We start from the raw sequence: 17,149 nt of genomic DNA on the forward strand, positions 1-17,149 counted from the left end.
GCTCGAACAGCATGATTGCCTCATCAGGTTAGGGCTGTGATACTTCTCTGTGAGAAATCAGTATGTGAAATTTGAAGTCTGGAAATAGGTTGGCACAAAAGAGACAGTCCCATCAGTAGGGCGAGCGCGTGTCGGAAGGGTCGGTGCTGCTACTGTTCGAACCTAATGGGAAGTTCGATCTAGTTGTTGGTTCGACTGTTTGTACTACATGTCGAGTGCTTTTTATGGTCATGTGTTTCGTACTTTATCTTGGCGATCGTACTGAAGCCCATCCCAGCAGTGCTTCCAGAAGGCCGACGCATTAAAGGGACTGCCAAATTTCTTTAAAGAAGAATAAATAGAAATAACCAATATTAGGTTACTCCTTTCAGACAAAACAATATAAATTTGAATAGTTAGACTATACCAAATTAAATTTTTGAAATCTAGAACAGCAGAGACGTGCCAGGGGCGTATGTTTGGCATTCGAAAATGAAAGGACGGAGTACGTTTAGCGACGCCAACTTGATGTTCTCGCACCACTGCTCAGTAATTCGAAGAGAAGCCATTGGCTCATTATTTTAATGATATTGCATTGTTTTCGAAAAGAAACCAATAAGGCAACTGATTCTTTTGGCGTTGGGATTTTCCCGACAGTAAAGAAAAGCAGTTTTGTAAGCTCTATGAAATCACCGTGCCCTCTCTGTGCAGTTATTTGGGAGAGAAATTAGAATAAAAGATGACTTTCTATTGACGTTTCTTCAACAATAAGCAGTTCTTCCAGGTTAAAGGTAACGACAAACAGCTTTCAAACAGAAATAACTCAATTGAAGTCCGTTTTATGAAGAGATTGGCGAAGACCTGGACTAAAGTCGAGTATTAACAACACACATTCATTGCTAAAGAAGTAGGAAACATGCTATGTTGAATTTCGCCTGCTGAGAAAATTCATTGTGAAGCACCTCAGCACAATGGCTCTCAGTACGTAGTCCCTGTGTAATACCCGTAAGAGAACTGACATCACCAGTTCCAGGCGTGCAAATGAGAACTGAAGATAAAAAGATCTTCCCTAGACCTGGAGTGAGCTGAAGCAGTGTATGCATGCTGCACTATTCTCGCACTGTAGAAAACTAAGGCAGTTGCGTCAACTAAATAATCTTTTTTTGCTTGCGTTTTAACCATACCAGTTGTGAAATTACGTGTCCTGGTTTTTTGGGAATGACATTGCTCGCTCTTGTAGTATCGGACATACTCTTGTCTCCGTGAGTGTTTTCATATTAGAGAACCTTCAGATGGCAGCAAATTGTAGTTTAGAGGTTAATAGCACTACAACCAATGAAGTGACCACCATTGAAGCGTTGGTATGTAAGCGTTCGCAACATTCCATCTACCAGAATATTTAGCGATAGATTGGCGTAATGCTAGGTATATCTACATTTAAAACGAATCCTCTGGTTTCGGCATTTGGCGAGACGAGATAAGAGCTGTACGATAGAATGTGGGCAGCGTAGATACGTTCTTAAATGAAACGAGAAAGAAAAGTAGCGATGTCAGGGGCCGAAACTTGTAGAATAGCATGGATTCATGACAAGAAGCTAAGCACTTCAGAAGCAGCGATGGAACGAAAATGATAGACGTTACGTCAAGAGAGAAAGGAAAAGCAGATAGCTGGTAAGAGATAATGCGCAAGTAGATATTAAAAGAATGAAGAGTAGTTTATACATGGGATGCACAGCATAAATGAACAGTGAATGCCCTCACTGTCCTTGTTCAGTATTATAGATTTTCCGAACCTGATTTGTTAAGCATGTTGTATGCCCTAAGTAGCACACTGTCTCGCGTTTCGAGAAGCTGCTCTACAATCTTTTTTTTTAACGCGAAGCATTCTGCAAGTCAAACCAGCTTTTGTGGTGTATCTCGCTGCTTTCATGAGTCAACCAGCAGACAACTACCGCCATCTGCAGTTAAAGATGGGAAGTTGCTGACGCTTCGGTTGGCCGCCGCTCGCGGAACGATGGGTACAGAACGAGCCAAGTGTGTTGTACGAGCGGTGTCGACGCACCGCCTTGATGCGTTGCACGAAGTGAGCGTTTATGTTTGCTTTGGTGGCATCGCATTCGTCGCGTGCTACTGCGCGTGAGCTATGGTATGTCTGAAGGTTTAGATGTGTTAGTGGATCACTCGGCAAGGAAAAATTTCGTTCGTTCTTTCGTTCGTTCATCCCTCAGTTTGTTCATGCGTTCGTTCGCGTCCTAAGACACTATTGGTGCCAAGCTAAGAATTGCAAAGAAGTTCCACCTACGAAACACAGTGCACCTTACTTTCACTTCTGAAATGAAGCCGATCCAGCTGGAGTCCGCTCGCAGCTTAATCACCTTACTCTGAAATTGCAAATTGTGGAATAATTGTACTATAAAAGCTCGCTGTTCCAAGCTAAAATATTAACTTTGGTTCCGTGATATTAGGATCACGCATAAAATTTGCACTAAGCAATCATGTTTCGTACCAAAACCAGTGACACAGAGAAATTTGTACCAAAAAGAAAGAAGCTGTATTAAACATACCACTTGGAGTCAGGGAAATAAGATAACCTTATAGTTCTATATAATTTTTGTCTAATGGTGAATGGGCTCCTGCTGGCTATGCTATACTTAAGACGTGAAAAATAGGTGCACTGCGCTTTTAAGGATGGAGCTTGTTTCTAATTCTTAGGTTGTTACTGACTAACAGTCATTATGAATACGACAGAGTGCCTGTCGGGCCGCTAGGGCCCGCCAGCTCGACCTGAGTTGGCGTCTCGTAAATAACAATTCGCACATACTTCGCATTCATCATCGTCAGCCTAATTTATGTCCCCTCAGGACGTAGGACTCTCCCTGCGATCTCCAAGTACCTCTGTTCTGCGCCAACCGATTCCAAATTGCGCCTGCGAACTTCCTAATTTCATCAGAACACCTAGTATTCTGCCATCCTCGACTGCGCTTCTCTTTTGTTGACCCCCATTCTGTAATACTAATGGTCCACCGGTTATCTAACTACGCATTACATGATCTGCCCAGCTCCATTTTTTTTCTCTTTATGTCAGTTATAATATTGGCTATTCCTGTTTGCTCTCTGAGCCACGCCACTCTCTGCTCTCTCTTAACGTTATGCCTAGCATTCTTCGTTCCATTGCTCTTTGCGCGGTCCTTAAGTTGTTCTCGAGCTTCTTTGTCAATCCCCAAGTTTACCCCGTATGTTTGCACCGGTAGAATGCATTGATAGTACACCTTTCTTTTCAATCATAGTGGTAAGCTTCCAGTAACGATCTGACAAAGACTGCATATTCACTCCAACCCATTCGTATTCTGTAAATTTCCTTATGATCAGGGTCCCCTGTGTGTAATTAACCTAGGTAAATATAATCCTTCACAGACTCTAGAGGCTGACTAGTGATCCTGAACTCTTGTTTCCTTGCCAGTCTATTGATCATTATCTTTGTCCTTTGCATATTAATCTTGAAATATACTGTTACACTCTCTCTGGTGATGTCCTCACTCATTTGTGGTAACTCGTTTCCAGTGTTGCTGAACAGGACAATGCCATCTGCAAACGAAAAGTTGCTGACATATTCGCCGTCGATCCTTACTCCTAAGGCTTTCCAGTTTAATAGCTTGAATACTTCCAAGCACGCAGTGAATAGCATTGAAGAGATTGTGTCCCCTTTTTATTGATTGTGCCCCCTTTTTTATAGGCATCTTCCTACTTTTCTTGTGTAGAATTAAAGTAGCTGTGGAATCTCTGTAGATATTTTCCAATATATGTGCGTAAAAATTTTGTACCCTTTGATTACGTAATGTCTCTATGACTACTGGGATCTCTACTTAAACAAATGTCTTTTCGTATTCTATGAAAGCCATATAGAGACGCTGATTGTATTCTGCAGATTTCGGGATTACCTAGTTGATGATATGGATGTGAGCCATTGTAGAGTATCCCTTCTTGAAGCTAGCCTGTTATCTTGATTGAATGAAGTCAATTGTTGCCCTTATTCTAGTGGAATTTATCTTTGTGAATAATTTATACAATACTGGAAGTAAGATAATGGGTCTACAATTTTTTAATTCTTTAACATTTTTCTTTTTGTGTACTAGTATAATGCTGGAATTTTTCAATTTCTTTGGGACGCTTGAAGTCGGGAGACATGTTGTATAAAGGGCTGGAAACGTTTAAATCATGATGTCCCATCCGTCTTTGATTAGATAGACTGTTATTCCATTTTCTCCTGCCGCTATTTCCTGTTTCATGTCTTGCAAGGTCCTTCTAACTTTATCGATAGTTATAGAAGGAGTCCCTGTAACCTGTTCATTACTGCTTCGAATGGATGTATCGTGGCTGCTCTGGATACTGTACAGGTCAGTATAGATTAGATAGGATTGGACATCCTTCTTCGATGGCGCGTACCCACTGCGGGGGATCGGCCAAGACATGGATGGTATTACGAACATGTTGGTATTAGAAAAACTGGTAAAATGCCATGGTAAAGGTGTCAGGAAAGGGATAAAAATAATGTGTGAAGAACTTAAGAAAAACGTCGTGAAACAACTATGAATTCATTCACGGATTAGCAGACATCCCTGTGGTAGTTGTCAAAAGAGGAGGCTCCTAGAGAAAGCATATTTAAAATGCAGAAATTTGAACCAGGTTGTGTGAACGTCGGTTCTAAGATGATTTTCCTTAAAGTGGAAAAACGGCGACATAATAAGAAAAAAGTGATCGATGGTTTCATCTACTGCAGAGAATGGGCACAGTGGGCAGGGTGCCAGACCAGCGCTGTGATGTTAAAAGTTTAATAATGGTGTTCGACAGCGTAACCGGGTAAAAAATACTTCAGCTGTTCTGGTGTGAAAGGAATCTTTGTGCCCAAGGAATAGGAGGCATTGATAGCTTGAAAAATTTGCTATCACTGGATTCAAAAAGTCTAGAGCAATTGCACATCTCCTGAATCTAGTATAGTTAGGTAAGTTGATACCGGGAGTAATAACAATACAGAGCCATTGAGGGCCGCTCTCGCGAGACTGTCAGCTATATAGCTAATCTATAATCCCCTATGGCCAGTCACCCAAAGTAATCTGATTAAATTTATGTGGTGAGGCACTAGAAAATTAAGTGCACGTAAAATGCTAGCACCATTATTTATTGGGAGCGATGTACATAAAGATAAAGAATGCGTTATTATGACAACCGTCGATATTAATATATTTAGCTTACGTAAGGCTAACACTTTAGCTAGAAATTGGGTCAGAAATACGGATAAGTAGTCCGAAATTCTAATAGAGAATGACCAGTCTAGAGCAGGAGCGAAAATTCCAAATTTTTCGCCACGCTGCAAGGCGTCTGTTGCGATGACCATATTTAGACCGAAACTCAATAAATGAACTTGCAATAGTCCATTTATTATATCTTGAGAGAGAAATTTTGCATTGTTAGGGCAGATGTTATCATAGATGGTTTGTAGACTCTCTGGCACATCACAAATAGGCGGCACCTCCCAAACACATACATTTAATGAGTTAATCAATGTTTGTACAAAGACCACCTGTGGCGTATGAAACCGAGGCCAGTGTACTCCGAAAAATAATGCAGGCTTCGAAATTAATATGTTTTCCAATCTTCTAATAAGGGATTCGTACCTATTTACGAATGTTTGCACCGTCAGCAACCGAAACTTGCATAATATTGAGGGCAAACTTACTTCTTGATGTAAGACATTATTAATTACAAATTTCGGTAATCTGCAGCACAATCGCAGGGCTTCCCACTCAATCAGAACAAGGAGGCGTAATTTATAAGCTGGCGCAGCAGGAAAAAGCACACATTCAAATTCTAAAATGGGCCGCACGTACATTTTAAAAATCATTAGTAGTGGGTCTCTCGACATCTTCTACCGACTGTTGCATAGCTTACGTAGCATGCCACCTGCTCTCGCTCCTTTAACTATATGGTCAATATGGCAAAGCTAACTTAGGAAGCCGTCATTAACTACACCTAAGTACTTCACCGACTCCACTTGAGGTATAGTCTCGAGAGGGTAGGATAGCGATATATTAACGGGATTGTTAAGGGGGAAAACCAATATCGAGCATTTTCTCAGGTTAAGTGAAGGGCGAATATTGTTTATCCAGCTTTCTATGGCGTGGAGATAGCCCTGTAGTCGATAATATAGGGGGTGAATATCACTGTGTGATGCATACAGAGCAATATTGTCTGCGTATACACATATGCTTGTACATCTAGATGCCGAGGAATGGAACTCTTTAGAACGTTAAATAATAATAGAGAAGTGACAGCTCCTTCAGGAACACCTCGTAATTGATTATGCATGCTCGAAGTAAAACCTCTTAGAGAACAGTAGAATTTCCTCCCATTTAAAAATTCACATATCCAATCTACAAGGTAATTTGGAAACTCCAGATTTCATAATATTTATTTATTTATAGACACTGCAGTCGCATATTTTGGAATTTTAGCAAGGTGGGAAAAACAATCAAATACGCAATACAACACAGCAAAGTGCAAGTAAAAAAAAACAGTGCCAGGTTGAAGCAAAGAACATTCATAGCAAATACTTATCTAAGAAGGGAAGCAAACTTAGACTGTGATGATTACAAAACCTCATTGTCACTAAGGTTATTCCAATCAATCACTGTTCTAGGAAAAAAGGAAAACTTAAACAGTTGTTGCACGGCAGAAATGGAGTTAGTGCTAAAGCATGCTTCTGCCTAGTGGAATATCTGGGTTGAGAAGGTGATTATTTCGGAAAGATCTGCTTTAAAGCGTCTTTTAATTAGTTGAGATAAGAACTTCAGTTGGCTGAAGTGATTTCTTTGACTGATTGATGGCACGTTAGCTCTTGTTATTAAATCAGTAACTGAAGTTCTGTTAAAACAGTTATATATATACTTTACCCCCTTCTCTGCACCCTCTCTACCTTATTAGTATTAGTCTTAGTGTAAGGGTCCAGGATAATAGAAGCGTAATCTAGTGTACGAAGAATAAGTTATTTGTAGGCAAGAAGACGAACTAAGCAAGTAGAATGTTTCAGAGCACGCCTAAGAAAGAACAGCTTGAAGTTTGCAGTTGCAGTTACGCAGTCAATGTGTTTAGTCCAGCTCAAGTCGCTGGTAATCAAGAATCCGAGGTATTTATAAGCATTCACGTCAGATAGATGGGTACCATTACCACTGTACACAAATTTCAAAGGATTTCGTTTATGTGTGGTTGTCATGGAAACGGTTTTTTGAGAGAGAGAGAGAGAGAGAATCAACTTTTATACTGAGCCCTTAGTAAAGGTTGGTGCGCGCTGACACGAGATAGGGTGGAACTTTCTTCTCAGGTCCCATTGCGTCCAGCAGTTCCTGGCCCCTAGCCGCCAAGTGAATTGACATTTGCAAAGATGCACACCAAGCAGCAATATTTTGAAGAGCCCTGTTTAAAAGACATTGATCTGTTCTGTTATCAACCTCAGAATAAATCACACAATCGTCAGCACAAAGTTTGATTTTAAAAGGAATATTGCTACCAATATCATTCATTATTATCAGGAAAAGGAGAGGACCAAGCACTGACCTCTGGGGAATACCAGAATCTACAGTTAAAGTGTCAGAACAGTGTTCTTTGTAGATTGCGTATCGTTTCCTATTGGTAAGATACTCTGAAACCTGTTATATATATATCGAATATATATCCTGTAACGAAGAAGAGTAGCCTGCCTGCGCCACAGCACCATCGCTACTGGCATGAGCTCGTGGTTGCTGTCTTTCGCCGAACGCTTGTGATGGCTACCCGTTCGCGCCCGTTGCTAATAAATCTCTTAGCAAGTGGTGGAGGTGCTGGGTTTTGACCACCCTGGAACTTCGGAGTCGCACTCTACCCCCCATCATGCCCGACGACGCACGCACTCCTCCAGCTCCTCGAACGGCGCGGGCCACCTTGGTTTGTGCCGGTGCCTTGCGTCAGCGAGATCCCCCTATCTTCTCCGGCACAGATGACAAAGACATTGAAGATTGGATCTCGTCTTAAGAGCGAGTGAGTGCCCATAACCAGTGGGATGACGTTACCAAGTTAAGAAACGTCGCATTCTATCTTACGGACGTTGCGAAACTATGGTCTCTAAACCATGAAGCCGACCTCACTTCGTGGTTGGTCTTCAAGACCAACTTTACCCAAGTTTTCGGTCAGCCTGCAGTAAGAAAGCTTCGTGCAGAACAAGAGGCCGGAGAAAACTTCAGGAGCTACATTGAGGACATTGTCGACCTTTGCAAACGGGTGAATGCGTCGATGTCAGAGGAAGAGAAGATCAAACATAAAATGAAGGGTATTCAGGACGACGCGTTTCAAATGTTATTATCGAAGAGTCCTCACACTGTCGCTGAAGTGATACAATTGTGCCAGAGTTACGACGAGTTGCGCAGGCAACGGCTTCACACCCGACGTCCCATTCCGCCCGCCGACTCTCTATCAAGCCTTGGAGTCGACGACAACCATGCTGCTCTCTTCGTAAAAATTCAGGAATTCGTTCGTTATTCGTTATAAATTTACGTATTCTACACTGTCGTAGGCTTTGGAGATGTCTAGTGTGACAATAGCACCTATCTGTCTTTGACGCCGTGCAAATTGTATTCTATTCTCGAAGTCCACGTGAGCATGCCAGTTTCAACATGATGATCGGAATCCAATTTGGCAGGAATTAAGCAAGTCTTTGGTCTCTTCAAATTTAAGGATACGGGCATATAGTATCTTTCAATTAATTTCACCAAGTTTGAGGTCAGCGCAATTGGTCTATTGTTATCTCTTGTATATTCTTCCCCATGATTTTTAAGAACAGGAAATATTTTATCAATTTTCCATGCAGACGGATTCCATGAAAATCTGATTCAGTGATTTATAATAGCTGAAAGGACCGCAGGAGCTTTCTTAAATAAAATTTTTATCACGGCAGAGGTTACGCCATCTGCGGCGGGAGCTGAATCTGGCAGTCGCTCCACGATTCAAGCCAATTCTAACATGGTAATTTCTATCAAATCATCTGATGTCCTTCGTAAGCTGGAGCAATGTGGCAAAACTGAAGAAAATCTAATTTTTAATCCCTTCGCGATTTCTTCTAGTGACTGTTTCATTTGATTAGTACTTAAGACTATGGAGTGTATATTAATTGGACGCGGAAGAGCTTTCCTACTGCGGAAAAAACTGAACAATGAGCGTTTATTTTTATTGGTAGATAGGAAGTCAAAATGCTTGCAGTCGTATTCGTCTTTGGCTTTTGAAACTGTATGTTTAAAGACGGCTCGAAAAAACTTATAATTGCTCCAATTTCTGGGACTCTAGTTATGTAATAATTTTTTACAAGCGGCTTTTCTCTTTCTATAATCACGAGCGCATTCTTCATTCCACCAAGGGCTGTATGAGTTACTGTTATTTAGACGAATCTCAAATTCAGACTTGTTGCGAGAACCTTCTAAAGCAGAACAGATAATCATAGTTTTTTGCTCAGTGTACGTGTCACCATAATATTCTTCCGCTTCATTTACTATATCTTCGAAATGGCTGATGATATTACCCGGCTTGTTTTTCAGTGTATCTATCTTGGCTTGTCCTATGCCAAGTTTTCTTGTCGTAGAGTTCATGCTGTGTCCATTTTTTACTGCTTCCTCAGTCATGCTCACGCTATGATTTCGAAAATCCCTTTTACATCTACGCAATGCGAAGATGTAAAGTACAGGTTAGTTTGCCCCTTTCTTCTTCTTTGTATCTTCAGCTATCTTTCCGTCACTTTACCCAATTTCCAGAACGCATGGTAGCCAGCCATTGGCCTCGGTGATCATCCCCCTCATTTCTTCCTATTCTTCCCCTCTTAGTAAGCATATATTGGCAGAACCAGTTCACGCACAGATTGAAATCTCGCAGCCTCAACATTAGTTCAAAGTTCAATGCGGGCACGACCTAAAGAGATTATTGTATCCCACGAAGTATGGGCGCTTCAGAGCATGCTCATGCTTACAGAAAAGCGGCATCGTTTTCCAGTGAGGCATACTTAATTCCCAATATAGGTTTGTGTGTCTTTCAGAACAAGCTATTCAATTTCTCTGCTTTCATTATTAAGGCGAAAGCTTTAAGTTGCTAATACCCTCGATTGTCTGGAAAACGTGGCCTGCGGTACAGAAAGTCGTGTGAGCTCGCCTCGTGCAGACACGTGCTCGTACCACTGCACGCGTGTTCGTCGGTCGTCGTCTTCTTCCATAGCTGACACCGATGCCGCTAATCATGGAAAAATAAGGAAAAGGTAATTCAGACAGAGTTAATTCAGGCACTCGAACCACTACCTAGGTGGCAGTCACACCCTCGAGCTCATGTGGAAGTCAAACTCACGACCTTTGGTGCTAAGGCGTAGTTAAGGCAGATAATTAATATAGCCTTCATTAAGGCACTCCAACCCTCGACCTTTTGTGGGAGTCGAACCCATGACCTTTGGTGTTAATTAGGGCGAAGTTTATTAGAGCACAATCAATTAGGGTAGCTTCAAGTAAGACATTCGAAACCGCGAGCTTTGGTGGGACAAAAGAAATAGTAAGTAACAAGGCCTTCTCGCTAAGCACGAGGTAGCGGGATCGAATCCGGCCCACGGCGGCCGCCCTTCAATGGGGACGAAATGCGAAACCTCCGTGCACTTAGGTACACGTTAAAGAACTCCATGTGGTCCTAATTTCCGGCATCCCCCATTTCCCCATTACGGCGTGCCTCATAATCTGATCGTAGTTTTGGCACGTAAAACCCCATAAGTTAATTTTTTAAAGCTTAACAACGCATTTGAATGAGAATGTCACGTAATTTAATGAATGTCTATTGAGCGTGGAGGCTTTCCCCTTCACCCTCTTTGGCGTATGCAAATGTGACTAATTTTTTCCCTTTACGCAGCAACAGCTTCTATTCTAGTGTTGAGATTCGGCTTGTTTGGCTCGGCACATTTAGAAGCTTTAACAGCAGAAGCGATGGCGCTCGCTATTCCGCTCCACCGCGTCTCTTTCGCCTTTAACTTGAAAACAGTTGTCTCGTTACGTAAACGCATGCAGCCAACCTCCGTTTATTCAACACTGTTACTAGGTGAAAAATTTATTTGCATTATCCGGCGTTTGAAAAACTCATGAGCCATTCCACTCTGTGAAGGCGGATGACCAGCGAAGCTGTTTAGCACACGGCACAGAGGTGAGATTGAATGTTAAACAAAGGCGCGAACTTATTTAATGTCCTGATCGGTGATCATCCTCACGATAGGTTTGCACACAAATTCTCGTATCACCTCTGTTTTTGAATGCGTCCGTCACGTAAGACAATGAATGGCTCATACCCCCTTAAGTAATGCTCCATCCCACCGTAAATAAATAAACACTCAGTGCCTTTCCACTCTCTGAAGAAGGATGACTAGCGAAGCTGTGTATGTGGGCCTCTTAATGACGAACGGCACCTCCGCCGCGGGTCGGCCCGGCATTGCACGGTCTTCGGGATCGGCCCACGTATGGGGAGCTTTTTGGGCCTACTGGCTCTCCCGTAATTAAGATTAGATGTAACCGTGAAATAACAACCGGCAAAGCAGAATGGTTGGAGGTGACACTAGCCACAATCTTAAAATGGGTGTTGTGCATGTTCGCAACAGCACGCCATACTGTGCACTCGTCTATATGGACGCTGCCCTGCTAGAAGAAGAAAACTGGCTGAAGGCGACATGACAGGCAGCGAAAAACACCAGGCAGAGCGAGCGCACTGCCCAGCTAGCAGTGCCTGAAGGAGTCGCCCAAACGTCTCAGCAAATCTCGATTCCTGCTCCGTGATCTGGACGCCAGAGGTCACATGATTGGCCGCCTCTGAGCAAACAGCCGACTTCACGGAGCGTTCGCAGCTGCGTGACGCAATGTTCTTCCTTAACATTTTTCGCTTCTCCACGAAGACTAAGCAGAGTCACAGACGCTTCAGGCGCCACGCCATACCGCATGTCGGCGAGCGCAGTAAATCCGCAGCAAACTGCACTTCCCAGAATTAATCTGTACGGTGCCCTGTATGTCTTTAAAACGCCGCCCTATTGGAAATTACAAATAAAACTTCAGCGCACTAGATGTTACAGCTTGAGTGATATTGTGACCAAAAATTAGAAAGAACGCGGAAGCAATATTTTTTGGTAACTTGTTCGAGTGTAGCTAGGGTATGCAATATGGTCCTGTACAAAGGGTGGGAGGATCTTGTTTGTCCTCGACGAGGATGCGCAAGCCGTTTCGGGGCTCAAATGATGATGATGATGATAGCGTAGAGAAAGTCAACGAGCGGACTCTCCCAAAGAGGCCAGATTTCGAATTGACTGTAGCGCACCAAGCGGAAGGGATTAACACTTTCCGGTTTCGGTTCTGGGCGCGTGCGTTTTGAACGCCACCTAGTACACGCCACGGCGGCTCCGCTGATCGGCGCGGCATTTTTTTTTCGCTTCTACTGCTGAACCACGTGCGGCCTTGGCACGCAATCGCTTCGTTTATTAAAAATGATTGCAAACGATCTTTACAAGCCTCCACTGAATCTGTGTCACGAGCAATTTCACAAAGTAAACGCAAGACGTTTTTTGAAATGAAATGTTTATTTTGCTCTGTATAAATGCTCGTTCCGGGCTTGTGCATTCATCTAAACTTGTGGCACAAGGTAAGCAGCAGTCGTTACCGTACGAAGCTCCATCGGATGCCACCAGCCGAAAAAAAAAGGTTAATTACAAACAAGCATGTATCATTTTGGTATATTGACCTAACAGGAATGTTGCGCGTAGTGGCGAAACGTGAGTAAGTGGGGAATGAGCGGCATTACAGATAAATTCACTTTTACATACATTTTGTAGCATATAGACTCCTCCTAAACAATGCCATGAAATATAAAGGAAACATCCGATTTTCAAGCATCCCTCCCTTCGCGGGAATTATTTCCTGCACTTTAATATAACAAATACACGGGTGACTGCGCCTTTCGAAAACAACTTGGCATCAGTCGACGCGATGGTACGTCAAGTACAACGAGGTGGCTACAACACAGGCTCTCAGCCACGCCATGTTACACACTCGCAGGATGCCTTCTAGTCGCACTCAAGATAAATTAATGGGTGCAAAGCGTGTTTTCAGTCGCTCAAAAAACAGATGTCAAGTTCTTGAGCTCCTCGGCGTTATCTTTTACGCGTCCTGCTGGCGCAAGCAACACACTCCCGTGTTATCACTCTCGGCAAATCGCTCGTCGCGTGTTCGACAACCGTGAGTACCGAAATAAGGTCTATGTTGTTGCAAGGCCATAAAAAGCGTCACGAACTTGTCCCACTAAAATTCGGTACACGCAAAACTCACCACGGACGGCTTGCTTTTTTGCTAACAGCTTCACAACCCCAGGCGCGGCAAGCATGCCTCAAAAGTATCCCAAAATGTTACGGAATGAATTACAATAAATTTTGAAGTCAGAGAATGCGTCACGAACTTGTCCCAGTAAGATTCAGCGCACGCGAAACTGCGGCACACAGCCGAGCTGCCATTCGCTAAGTGCATCACTACGCCGAGCACGGCCACTTTGCTTGAAAAGTACCCCAAAAAGTAACGAAGTCAGTCACAATAATGTCCGGGGTCAGAGAAAGCGCCAGAACTTGCCCGGCTAAGATTCAGTACACGCGAAACTGCGTCACACGGCCTAGGCGCTTTTCGTCACAAAGCCAGGTGCGGCGAGCGTGCCCAAAAACTGCCGATATAAGTTATAATAATGCTTGGGCTCAGAGAAAGCGTCGCAAACATCTCCCAGTGCGAATACTGAACTCGAGTTAACTAGGCCTGGACGGCGGAGCTGTTTTTCGATAACTGCGTCACTATATAGGTTTAGTTTTGTGCAGTAAGCCTAAATGTGCTTGAAGTGCTTCGCAGACAGTCAAAGAATATTCATCACCATGCTGTAGTCCAGTAGTGCAGCGGTGCCGTGTCGAAATGCAGACGGAACGCAAGAGAACGCCGGTAGCCCGACAAACGGGCTACATCCAAAAGGAACGGGTCGCCGAGCAGGCGAGATTCACATGCGCAGCCAGCCTCGCTCGCTTCGGTGGCATGTCTGGCGAATGACACATGCATATGGCACGTCTGGCGTGCCGCTAGCTTGTTGCTAGGTGACGCAAGAAAAATAAGTGGCGAAGGATGAGTTCATTTATACGCAAAGCTTTTTAGTTTTAGCGGGAAAGATTAAAAAAAATAAAACGTTGTCTATGAGTTCATTTCACATTATTTTTTCCAATGTTCGCGTCACCTAACGGATAGTGTTGACACTAGGCGTGACGTGTTTCCTGTTGCCAGTTTTCGCCGAGTGTCCCCTCTTGTTGAATTTATTTCTCTATGACGATAGTTTCCTCTTGGCTGCTCTGGGTACTGTACAGGTCAGCATAAAATTCAGCATAAATGCATCCATCTTGGCTTTTCTTATGCCAAGTTTTCTTCTCACTCATTTCATGCTGCGTCCATTTTTCTACTGTTTCCTCAGTCTTTCTCACGTTATAATTTCGAATATCTCTTTTACATAACCTTAAGCAATGAGCGGCCACTGAGCCAGGTGTGGAAGGAGACGACGCGGACGAACGCGGGAGCCTCGGCACAAGCCCTTGTTATCATTATTATTTTTATGCACCTAATTGAACCACCCGATTCTTGGCCAATCCCCCACTGTGGGTATGTGCCACGGCCACTCAGGACAACAACAACAACAACAACCACAACAACAACAACAACAACAACAACAACAACAAGCGCGTTTGCGCCGAGGTGCCAAAGAGCTAGTTCGCGGGTTGTTCCTGGAATACATAAATGCCGTAACCATATACAGCTTCGCTGTAATATGTCAAACGATTTCACTATTACTCGGCAGCAGGTGAGCCTCCAGCATCAGTAGCACGATTCCCCCAACATCAACAGCAGACATCTACACTGCACCGTGAGCAAAAATGGCGCATATTGTGTGAGAATTCTTAAACTTCGAGCGATGGCAGTATCAAAACAGTTACTACAGAGTATTGATTACAATTACCACTAACCCAAAAGACATGTTTGAATACCGTCCTTGATTTGTTGTGAGTGTCTAACCGTCTTCATGGGCCGATACCGAATATGGTACAGTCTAAGACAGCGGTACAAACGGTACAGTGGTACCGTACCATTTTGAGGGGGTACTAGTGGCACCGGTGGTACCAGTAGTACCAGTGCTAAGGGAAGCGTTGTTCTCCTGTTATAGCTAGCGTTTTGAGACGCCGCGCCTCTGACTGCAGACGTTACACGAGGTTCTGAACTGGGCCTTGAGCAAGATCAAGGTACCATTTGGCCCCTGCGTACGGGTAAGGCAAGGTGTTAAGGGGAGCGCCTCGCATACCACACAGTCCAACGTAGTCCCACAAAATAAAAAAAAACAAGAAATATACTTCCCAAGGCATATGCTAAAAGAATTGCTATGCTAAAACGAATAGCACATGCTAAAACGACAGAAAGAAAGAACGTGATGAGCTGGCAAAAGTAAAAGAGCTCCAAGCGGCTAATGAAAAGTTATTAGAAGAATGCCAAGCGCTCAGAACGCAAGTTTTACAGCTCGAGGATCGAGTGACTTTCTCGGAGCAGTATTCAAGGAATCGGAACCTTGAGATTAAAGGGATACCTTTCTCTGAAGATGAAAACCTTCCTGATGCTCTTGATAAAATAGGGGAGGCTTTAAAGGAGCCTATTGCGAAAAGCGACATTGATATTTGTCATCGCGTCCCTGCAAAAAACCCCAACACTGTACCGAATATCGTTGTACAGTTCAAAAGCCGTCCCAAGCGAGACGCTGTGCTCCAAAAAGCACGTAAAATGCGCTTATCAACTGAGGACCTGGGTTTTTCACCAAACTCGCCCCTGTTCATCAACGAACACCTTTGTCCAGCACTAAAACGAGTACTTGGCATGGCTATTGAACAAAAGAAAGCAAAAGGGTGGAAATTTGTCTGGACAAGCAATGGTAGGGTTCTTGCACGGAAGGATGAATCGTCATCGATTCTGTACCTTCGCAATGCTCAGGACGTGGAAAAAATGGTTTAAGTGTCTTCATTTTTTTATATTTTGCATCTCGCCTGTAAAATGGCTCAGTCTCCGCACGACATAAACACCACATTTAATACATCGAAGAAAATCGGCTTGAGCTCTTTTCATCTGAATATTAGATCAGCAAGGCATAAAGAAGGCCAGCTCTCTATTCTTCTAAATGAATTTGTTTTTGATTTCGATGTAATAATGTTAACAGACACGTGGTATTCAACGGATACAGAGGTTTACAGGCGTGATGGATATAATAGTTTCTTCCTAAACAGACCTAATAAACAAGGGGGTGGAATTGAAGTCCTCATCAAAAATAATCTAGAATGTGAAATAATTCCTGAACTGTCTCTATTGACTGAAGATTTTGAATGCCTATGCTTGAAATCGAGAAAATACATCTACTGTGTAATCTACCGACCGCCAAACGGTCAATTCAATCAATTCATTTCCCACATTGAATTGCTATTCAACTACGTGAATGTAAATAATTTGGAATTACTACTTGCGGGTGATTTCAACATTGATATGCTAAAATCTTGCCCTGCGCAAGAGGCCTTTCTTTTGGCCGTACAAGCAAATGGTCATGCTATCATTACTAAAACTGGAACACGTGTTACAATGTACACAGAGACTTTGATAAAACTTTTTATCACCAACATTGATGTAAAAAATGTAATATCAGGAGTTGTATGTAGTGACATAAGCGACCACTTTCCGATATACCTTTTTGTTGAATGTGAAGATAAAAGAACGCATGCGCAAACTTTGATGACAGTAACCATCCAGAACATCACCCCTGTAACTTTGGAATCTTTCTACTCGAGTCTTGTGAATGAAAACTGGGATGGTGTATTTCGCTGTGACACTGCAGATGAGGCGTATGAAACATTCATATCCATTTTTAAGCGAATTTACTGTGAACAATTTAGAGAAATTACTTTAAAGCCACATCTTAACAACCGAAAGCCCTAGATCAGCCGTGAGTGTTTAAAACGAATAAAAAAGAAGGGTAGATTATATAAAAAGTTTGT

General features: G+C 43.0%; 1 protein-coding gene across 1 annotated transcript in view; it reads left to right on the forward strand.

Moving 5' to 3' along the window:
• The window catches only part of LOC126528592 (uncharacterized), a 35,903-nt gene that overhangs the window by 256 nt on the left and 18,498 nt on the right, over positions 1-17,149 (forward strand). The gene's annotated exons all lie outside the window — the stretch shown is intronic.

Source organism: Dermacentor andersoni, chromosome 9, assembly GCF_023375885.2.
Source record: "Dermacentor andersoni chromosome 9, qqDerAnde1_hic_scaffold, whole genome shotgun sequence".
In the NCBI taxonomy this organism is placed as follows: domain Eukaryota; kingdom Metazoa; phylum Arthropoda; class Arachnida; order Ixodida; family Ixodidae; genus Dermacentor; species Dermacentor andersoni.